Source organism: Mirounga leonina, unplaced genomic scaffold, assembly GCF_011800145.1.
Source record: "Mirounga leonina isolate KUSES-001 unplaced genomic scaffold, KU_Mleo_1.0 Mir_175, whole genome shotgun sequence".
Classification (NCBI taxonomy): domain Eukaryota; kingdom Metazoa; phylum Chordata; class Mammalia; order Carnivora; family Phocidae; genus Mirounga; species Mirounga leonina.
The window spans coordinates 15,703,528-15,714,057 of record NW_023270453.1 but is presented as its reverse complement, the minus strand read 5'-3'; the positions used below and the strand labels follow the sequence as shown (position 1 = coordinate 15,714,057).

Below are 10,530 nucleotides of genomic sequence, written 5' to 3'. Positions count from 1 at the left end.
GGATGTCTGTGGGCGGCAGGATGTGGTCTCCTAATGCAGACAGATTTGCTCCAGGTGAGGGTGATACAGTGTCATCACCAAACACCTAGGGGTGGGATGTGTTCTGTGACGTGAGTTGTTAGCTCAGAAAGAGCACCCCCGTGCTTCGTTCCCACATTCTTCTACCTGGGTCTTGGTGTAGAGAAGAGAAAGCAAAGGTGGGGCTATAGCCTGGTGGGGGGGTGGGTAGGGGAGAGCAGGGAGGGCAGTTGGTGCTCCCAAGATGAAGGAAAGAACACAATCTTTAGGCAACCTTTGGTAAAAAGTAGCATGTCTCACTTGGGGCCAGGAATAGATGGTCTTTTTAATTCATGTACTTTCCTCTTTATCCCCTTCTGATGATTCTCTCAAGCCAGTCAATCTACTGTGTGCTCCTTCCCATTCAGGAGTTGAAGAACAGAAATGCTGCAGGGTCTCTGGCTCACCCGGTCCAGCCCCTGGCTGGGGGGGGCAGTACGTAGACAGCGGGAGAGGTGACCTGGACATCCAGACACAGAGCTCACACTCCACCCAGCAGACTGCGGGCCACACTGGTCTTCGACTGCATCTGCACTTCTCTGGTTCTCTGATGATACCTGCCTGAGAGAACCACGTTCACCTGAGACGGAGAGGAGCCTCGGAGACAGACGGGGTTTCCTGGTTCCATGGCCAGTTGGCACTTTCTCAGATCAGAGTCAGTTGTGTAAAATAGAAGTGTGCTTTTTGTGCAGACCAATTGAAGATGGTTATTTTCTATTAACCTGGCATTTTTTGCCGTTAGTTCTCTTGGGCCCCGTTTATAGCTTCATGGGGAGGGTTTCCATCTATTTATATCTCCAACCCCCATTACATGAAATAACATTTAATCAACCTCTTTTAAGAAAATCAATTTTAATGCAAAAATGCAAGATACATGTTTTGTCTGGGTACGATTCTTTCAACAGGTGTCTCCTCTTACAGCGGTGTAAACTTGAGAGAAATAAAGAGTAATTTTTTGGTGTTGTTTTGGTCAGTGCCAAAACACTGTTGCCAGGTCGGGCAAACAGTGGGCAGGCTTTGCTGGGAGGCCAGAGCTAGCTGGATGTGTGGATTTCATGGGGTGAAGGCCCCATGTTTTGAACGACGTCAGTCTGGAGGACAGTGCTCTAGGTTCTCGGCCCAGACGGGCGGCTTGGGAAGCCACAGAAAGGGACATACTGACACTTCCCCTTCAGGACCTTTTAGCTTAGCTAAGTGTGAAAAAAGACATAAAGTGACAACAGCATTCTATAATAATAATAATAATAATAATGATAATAATAATAATAGCAGTAATCGTAATAATAATAAAAACAAAGTGTTGTCAGGTGATCAGAGGGACCTTGACATTCACCCACGTTCTCTCTGTTCTCTCTCGTGTTCCTTGTGTTTCTAATAACATTAGCAATGTTTTCTACTGGAAAGAGCCCCGGGCCAGGAACTTGGAAAGAAAGCAGGCTGCAATCTCTGACTTGCCCCTTAAATGGCCTGCTTTGGGGTAAACCACTTAAACTCTGAAAACTTGTATTCCTCACCCCACGCCTTCACAGTCTGATCGCTGGATTTCCTTCTACCACCAAGTGCTGGGCCCTCAGCACTTACTTTGTCTTTTGCTCTTTGCTTCAGGACCAAGAGGATTTTCTGAAGAAGATTTCATTCTCCCCTTCTTGGATGGTTTGGCCCAGCATCCACCCAACCAGAGGAAGTGAATGGCCTGGGACTAATCGAGGATTTTTTTTTTTTTTTTTTCCAGGACAGGAAGGGGTGGGTCAGTAGGAGACTGAGAGGTGAAGGTGAGTCAACCTGTTTTAAGTTTGTCATCCCTGATGAAAAAAAAAAAAAAGATAGGGTCCTTGCTAGGATGTGAGTGCTAACACCCAGGGGAGATGGCTGCGTCTGTATCCAGCTGGTCCCAGGGTTGGGTGCTGGGAATCCATCTGCAGTGTTCTCTCCTATTCCACGTGGAGGCTAAGCGGTCAGGCAGCCCGGAGATGCAACCACCACATCTCTTCCCACCCCCCACTCCCCCCCCCCCCCCCCCCCCCCCGCTTTGTTTGGGGGTGGACTTCCTCCTTTTTTTTTTTTTTTTTAAAGATTTTATTTATTTATTTGAGACAGAGAGAGCACATGAGAGGGGGGAGGGTCAGAGGCAGAAGCAGGCTCCCTGCCGAGCAGGGAGCCTGATGCGGGACTCCATCCTGGGACTCCAGGATCATGACCTGAGCCGAAGGCAGTCGCTTAACCAACTGAGCCACCCAGGCGCCCTGTGGACTGACTTCCTTAATCACCCTGCGCGGCGGCAAGAGTGAGGTGGGGCTACTGTCAGGCACGTTGATGGAGATTTGTCATCCTGAAGCTTCACTTGGGACTATTCAGTGAGTGGAAATCCATAGTCAGAGATAAGGGGGGGCCTTTCAGACACTGGTAGATCAAATTCACCCTCGAGGAGAGAAAAGGAAGGAACCAGATTACTGCTGCCTTGGGTTTCGTGCCAAGAGAGAATGATGTGGAGGAAGGCTCGACTCTGGGGATTCCCTGGAGAGTAAGATAGTTTAGCTCATTTTTAAATGTTTCCTAAACAAGAGTTCCAAACAGATTTCCATACGTCCTAGCCGTTTGTTTCAAAAAGAAATATTCAACCCACGTGGAGCCCTTTCCTTTCAGGAATTCCCAGAAAATTTCCCACTAGCGTCAATAAATGAAGTCTCTCCATCATCAAGAACTCAGCTTTTTTATTTGGGACCATCCAAGGAGTTGGAAAAAGGTTTGACACTGAGACGTAAGACCCCGTAATTTCTCAAACAAAGGACTCTTTCTGAGTCATTGATCTGAAAATACGTCTACACCAGCCTCCAGGGAGGGTGTGTGATAACAACCATTGATTACTTAGGAATCTGAGAGGAGGGTGTTTCAGGAAGCAGTGTGGGCTGAGCTCTTTGATCCTAACTTAACTCCAGGAAAAATAAACACATGCACTGAGTCATTTATCTTCAGGGTCGCTAATAAAAGTAGTGGGTTGCTTGCAGGAGTGTTTACCTTCTTATTTTTAAACTATGATGGCAGGAGGCAAAACAACTGACTTGACCACCAAAGCAAGTGGGAAGAGTAGCCAGGTGGGGGGCCACGAAGGACTCTATTGTAGGAGTAGTGTGCAAATACGGTGTAGTGTAGCATGGTCTGGGATAGGGAAATTCAGAAATAACTTGAAAGTCCATTAATAGGAGATTAATTAGGTAAATGATGGCACATCCTATGCCATGGAATATTGTGTGTCATGAGTCATCTTCCTGGAATACACTCTGCAGCGACAACTTGTCTGCATGCGATTTGTTATGATTTATTACAGAAGTGTTCCTACGAGAACGTAGGAGGAGGGAGGCAGGAGTGGGAAAGGGAAAGAAATCAAGTCAGGGAGTGACTTCAGACAAATCCCAGCACTCACCTGATCCCTGTGGGGGAGCTCTGGAGTATAAATTGTACCAAGTATAAATTGCACCAAATTATACCAGAGGCAGGGGTCTGGGCTTTCATAATCCTCCAGCCCCTCCTAGTTCTCCATGTTAACAGGCAAAATGGCTCCAGAAGCTCAAGGGCAGGCTCCAGAAAGGAGCTGCAGGTGCTTATACCTAAAGAGAAGCACACATAAGCCAGGGGATGGACACGCACTGAAATGGTGGAGGGATTGGAGGGTTTGGTTAGTGTCTGCTTTACTCTTTGATTATTGAAAAGAATGAAATGCTAAGTCCTTCCATTGAAAGTTATTTATGGTAAACACTGACTGAAAAAGCAAGTTAAGAAGTAACATATTGCAGGGGCGCCTGGGTGGCTCAGTTGGTTAAGCGACTGCCTTCGGCTCAGGTCATGATCCCAGAGTCCCGCGATCGAGTCCCGCATCAGGCTCCCTGCTCAGCGGGGAGTCTGCTTCTCCCTCTGACCCTCCCCCTCTCATGCTCTCTCTCTCTCTCTCATTCTCTCTCTCAAATAAATAAATAAATAAAATCTTTAAAAAAAAAAGTAACATATTGCAGAGTGTTTCCTGGCACCAACCAATTCTCCAATACCAGCTCCAATATCCAGTGATTCAATCCAATTCTGGAGGGAGTGTTCTGTTCTGTCAGTGAAAGGGCTCAGTCCCACAGGAGCCCCCACTGCAGTCCCTGGTTGTCAGCTGTCCTTCTGGCTGACTGGCTACATATTGGGGCTCCCAGGACCCCCTCCTCAAGTTTACCAGTTTATTATAAAGGATACAGCTCAGGAGCAGACAAATGGAGGCGATGCCTAGGACAAGGGATGCAGGAAGGGGCATAGGAAGGGGCATAGTTCCCTCTCTGGGTGCACCACCCTCCCGGCACCTCTGCGTGCTTACCGACCTGGAAGCTCATCAAAGCTCATGCAAGAGTTTTTATAGAGCTCAATCTCCAGCCCCCTCACCCCTTCCCCGAGGTTGGTGGATGGAGCTGAAAGTTCCAGGTCTGTAATCACTTGGGGCCAGCCCTATCCCAAAGCTCTCTAGGGACCCTACTTATGTCACCTTGTTGGCATAAACTCAGGTGTGACCAAAAGGGGTACCTTATACATAATGAGGCGCTCCAACTGCTCAGGAAATTCCAAGGGTTTTAGGAGTTCTGTTCCAGGAACTGGGGACAAAGACCAAATTGTTTATTATACTCTACATATATATTTTGATATCTTTTTTTTGCAACATCAAAATATGAACATGATTTATACATGTATGATGAATTATGGATGCTGTTTCTTTTTGTTTAAAAAACACATAACATAACATTTACCATCTTAACTATTTCTTTTTTTTTTCCTTTTTTTAATTCTTATGTTAATCCCCATACATTACATCATTAGTTTTAGATGTAGTGTTCCATGATTCATTGTTTGTGCATAACACCCAGTGCTCCATGCAGAATGTGCCCTCCTCAATACCCACCACCAGGCTAACCCATCCTCCCACCCCCCTCCCCTCTAGAACCCTCAGTTTGTTTTTCAGAGTCCATCGTCTCTCATGGTTTGTCTCTGCCTCTGATTTCCCCCGCTTCATTCTTCCCCTCCCGCTACCTTCTTCTTCTTCTTTTTTTTTTTTTCTTAACATATATTGTATTATTTGTTTCAGAGGTATAGATCTGAGATTCAACAGTCTTGATATCATTTTTTTTTTAATAAAAAGAAATGTGTGTCTGTATGCATGTAAAGAAAAAAGTCTGGAAGGAACCAGATCCAACTGTTAATTGTGTTACCACATGAGGGGCTAGGAAGGGGGGCTGGAGGGGTAGGAGGAGATGTTCAGATTTATGAGCAAGCATATTATGCTTTATAATAGGAAAAAAATAAAGCAATGTACAAGACCTCTGTCATGTGACAATAGCATGTGCCTCTGTAGTCCATGGGCATCTCTGTCTGCAGTTCTAAGAACCAGACAGGCTTACTGAGTGAAAGGGACATAGTGATTGCTTGGTGCATATAGTGATGTTTCCCTGCAATGAACAAAACTTTGAAGTCTACAATTACATACAATACTGGACTGGAAATTGTGGCTTCAGTGGTCTCCATTCCGGATGCCTGTTTGTCATTTTAGGCTTTCTTAGGAAAACATGTTTTTAGCCTGGTGCCTCCTCTTCATGCTTGAGTCCCTATCCATTGGATGTTCATTAGTTTAGCCTCTCCTCCCCGTGGGGGGTGTGTCTGGGTGGAAAAACTACTCTAATACTCTGCCTTCAACCTGAATTGGTAGCCCTGCCAGACGCTTAATTTGTAGGTAAAATCAGCTCTCTTCCCCCTTGATGGTAGGTATTATAGATCCAGGTTGATATAAGCCCTTCCTCTGGCCAGTAAACAACCGAGAAGAACCATGAAAAGATCTGCAAAAGTGGTCACCAACATCCCTGTAATCACAAAGCCTGAAACAAAAACTTGCGTATGGTGTTGTGTTAAGTTCTGGGCAAAGACAAAATGTGTGGAGAAGTCTCTTCACTTTGGAGCTGCAAAATTTGCATCAGACCAACTCTTGTTTCAATTTATCCACCCATCCTCCAGTCCATTCATTCATCCACCCAACCATCCACTCACCCACCAATGCACTCACTTACCCATTCATCCACTCACCCACCTATCTTCCCATCCATCTACGTACCCATTCACCCACCTACTTATCTACCTGCCTATCCATCCATCCATCCATCCATCCATCCATCCATCCATCCATCCATCCATCCACCCATCCATATTTCTTTTTTTTTTTTAAAGATTTTATTTATTTATTCATGAGAGAGAGGCAGAGGGAGAAGCAGGCTCCCAAGGAGTAGGGAGCCCGATGCGGGACTCGATCCCAGGACGCTGGGATCATGACCTGAGCCGAAGGCAGACGCTTAACCATCTGAGCCACCCAGGCGCCCCCCATCCATATTTCTAATAATTAATGAGGGACTCTCATGAGCCAGGCAATGAGGTAGGCATTATTCCTAGTCTTTGGCATTTATCTATTGCAAACACACTTAAAGCTCACCTCCAACTTTTACCTGCAGCCTGTAGCATATATAAGAAACCATTTCAGGTCCTCTGACTGCTTCCCATTAGGGTTTGTTTTCTCCTAGCCCGGGGTTCATAGTTAGTTCTGTCTCTCAGTAGTACTTTACCAGATAACAACTATCATGTACTGAATGCTCATTACCTGTCAGGTACTTTGCAAAGCTCTCTGTACACCCACCTTATCTCCTTTAATCCTTACAGTGATCCTCAGAAGTGTGCATTATCTACATTTTCATCCTCTTTATTGTGAAATACAACATATATAAAAATGGTGCCCCTAAATAAAGTATGACTCTATAATTTTTTTGAAAAGCAAAGTTGTATATATATAATGAGGTGAAAAAAAGAACATTGCCAGCACCCAGCACCTAGAAGCCCTCTGTGTGCCCCTCCTTCAGTGCTGCCCATTCCATACTTTCTAGAAGTCACCACTATCCTGATATATATGATGATGACCTCTACTTTTATTTTTTTATTTTTATTTTATTTTTTTTAAAGATTTTATTTATTTATTCATGAGAGAGAGAAAGAGAGAGAGAGGCAGAGGCAGAGGGAGAAGCAGGCTCCCCGCAGAGTGGGGAGCCCGATGCGGGACTCGATCCCAGGACCCTGGGATCATGACCTGAGCTGAAGACAGACGCTTAACCGACTGAGCCACCCAGGCGTCCCGACCTCTACTTAAAAAAAAAATAGTTTTACCATGTAAGCATGCATCCCTAAACACTATAGTTTGGTCCTGCTTGTTTTGTTAAACATAAATCATATTGTATGTTTTCTTTAGTGATTTTGTTTTTTCCCTTGAACATCAAATTTTTAGGATTCACACTTACTGTTGCATTAGTTGTATCCAGTTCTCTTTCCCATTTAGTATTTTATTATGTGAATATAGCACCATTTATTTTCCAATCTACTGTTTTGGGACACTTGTGGTTTTCCAGTTTTTGGCAATTATTACAAGTGCTGCTGTGAACATTCTTGCACATGACTTTTGGTGAAAAGAGCCTGCATTTCAGTTGGATTTGCCAATAGGAGTGAAACTGCTTGGTGGCTGGCATGTGTTGAATTTTGGTAGGTGATGCTAAACAGTTTTCCAAACTGGTTGTACTAATTCACACGTCCACCCACAGTATACCAGTATGTTTGTGGTACTGCATCCAGTCTTTCTAAATCCAGCTTTTCTCATCGTTTGTAGTGACATCTCATCTTGATTTTTAATTTGCATTCCATTCATACAAATTAGGTTGAATCCCTTTTTGTATATTTTTGGACATTTGTCTATCACCTTTTGTGAAGTACATTTTGAAGTCTTTGCCCCTCTTATCAGCTTTGTTGAAGTATAATCACCTTTTAATCCTTTAAATGCTATCTTTCAATATTTTCAATGTCATTTAACTCACCAAGCTTTTCCTTTATGGTTAGCACTTTTTGTGTCCTGCTTAGGAAATCTTTCCTTACCCTGAGGTCTTAAGAATCTTCTTGCTTATTACTGTATCAGTCATGGCAGAGTTGGGAGACAGAAATGACACCATGTGCAACAGAGAGGATTTAATAAGGAGAAATGGTTACATGGATCTCAGAGCCTGAAGACAAAAAAGGAAGCTTACAGCAACAGGGAGATAATTGCTTCACAAAACAGGTGGTGCCTCTAAGACGAGGGGAGCAAAGAGAAGAGCTGGTGTTACCAGACCCTGGAACTCAGAGAAGGGATCCCACAGCAGTCTGGGAGGCAGGTGCAGGTGCCGTCCAGCTGCTGCTGCTAGCTCCCAGGGGGGCGTGGTGAGGTGAGCTGAGCTGGAGGCTTGAACCAGGCTGCAGCTGGAGAGATGCGTGCAGAACAGCACGCAGAGCTGAAAGGAGGAAGACTCTTCACTTTCTCCCGTCTCTCAGTCTCCCTCTTGCAGCCCCTAATGCAGAATCTAGCAGGAAACCAACTGGCAAAGGAGAAATGTAGAGTCCCAGCCCCCGAATCACCAAGCACAGAACAGAAGAGTAGATCTGGAGCTGAGAGACAACAGCTTAGTAACTGGCACAATAATCTTCTAGAAGTTTTATTATCTTGCCTTGTACATTTACCTTCAGTCCTCCTGGAATTGAGTTTTGTGAATGGTAGGAGTCTAGCCTCCATCGTGGCCCCCACCTCTAATTGACTCAGTATCACTTAATTGGAAGATCGTCTTTTCCAAATTGCTCTCCAAGGCCATTTTGTTATAAATCTAGAGGGTCCGTTTTAGATTCTCTATCATATTCCATTGATTTATTTATCTAAACTTGCACCAATATCACCTTAATTAATGTAGCTTTAAAATAAAGTTCGGTATCTGATAGAGTAAATCATCTCACTTGGTTCTTATTTAAGATTGTCTTGGCTAGTCTTGACCCATCAGATTTCCATTTGATTCTAGAACAAGCTTTTCAATTGTCATAAATATCTTGCTGGGATTTTTTTTTTTAAAGATTTTATTTATTTATTTATTTGAGAGAGAGAGAGAGTGAGAGAGCACAAGAGAGGGGAGCGGGAGAGGGAGAAGCAGACTCCCTGCTGAGCAGGGAGCCCGATGCGGGACTCGATCCAGGGACTCCAGGACCATGACCTGAGCCGAAGGCAGTCGCTTAACCAACTGAGCCACCCAGGCGCCCTTGCTGGGATTTTTATTTAGACTGCACTGACTCCATAGATAACTTTGAGAAAATTGACATCTTTACAGTATTGGGTCTTCAATCCATGAATATGGTTTATTCCTTCTCTTATTTCAGTTTTTAATGGTTTCTTACCATGATACTTGGTGCTCTTCTGTTAGAGGGCTCACACATGTTTTATCACCTGTAGTTTTAGGTATTTGTTCTTTTAACTTTTTATTTGCAATGATTTCAAACTTACAGAAAAGCTGCAAGGATAGTACAGAGAAATCCCTTATTCCCTTTACCCAGATTCAACATTTGAAACATATTTTGCCATATTTGTTATTCTCTCTCTCTTTCTTATTCTTTCTATAGATATATATCATTTTTTTTTGTTTTCTAAATAATTTGAGAGTAGATTGTACAAGTCAGGCCCCTTTACCCATTAATATTTCCATATGTATTTTCTAAGAACGAGGAGAGTCTCTTATATAACTACGATACAGTTCTCAAGTTCAGAAATCTTAGCTTTGACTTAATTCTTTCATCTAAAGCAGTTCACCTTCCAGTTTTGTTAGTTGTGCTAGTAACATCCTTCCAGCATAGAACCTAGTTCAGAAGCACACCTTGCATTTCATTGGCATTTTGTGTTCATCTTTGATTTGGCGCAGTTCCATGGGCCTTCTTTGGCTTTCATGATTCTGACAATGTTGAAGACTACAGGCCAGTTTCTTTATTGGATGTTTCTCAAGTTGGATTTGTCTAATGTTCCTCACCTTTAGATTCAGGTTTTGCACCCCTGGCAGGAATATTTCAGAAGTAATGCGTGTCTCTCTCAGGATATTCCATCTGAAGGCACGTGATGCCTACCTGCCTCTGATTCATAATGGTTTTGGTCACCCGCCCAAAGTATTGTTCAGTTTTTCCACTGCACACATATTTTCTTTCCCCTTGAAGTTAATAGGCAGTCTGGGGGAAAGCAATGAAGCCCAGAAAATATCCTGCACCTTGTTAACTGTGTCCTTTAATTTTAGCATCTGCTGATGATTCTTGCCCAAACCAATCTTTGCTGTAATGATTACAGAAAGGTGATTTTCCAGTTCCACACTTCTTCCACATTTATCATTCAGCATTTGACTGTCAGGAAGAACCCTCCTTTCTCCCTCATTTTTTTCTTTGTTTCTCTGCTTTTTATTTTATGGGCTCACAGATTCCTATTATATTCAATGATTTATAATCCATTACTGTCTGCCTTCCTCCCCTCCCCTCTCCCCTCCCCCTCTCCTTTTCTTTTCTTTCTTTCTTTCTTTCTTTCTTTCTTTCTTTCTTTCTTTCTTT

The 10,530-nt window shown here is 43.7% G+C and overlaps 1 long non-coding RNA gene across 3 annotated transcripts in view; it reads left to right on the top strand.

Moving 5' to 3' along the window:
* Positions 1-732: 732 nt before the first annotated feature.
* LOC118021609 overlaps positions 733-10,530 on the top strand; it is an 83,630-nt gene continuing 73,832 nt past the window's right edge. For all 3 annotated transcript variants that reach the window (XR_004682238.1, XR_004682237.1, XR_004682239.1), the window contains exon 1: positions 733-1,829. This is a non-coding gene — a long non-coding RNA (uncharacterized LOC118021609). The remainder of the gene's footprint in view (positions 1,830-10,530) is intronic.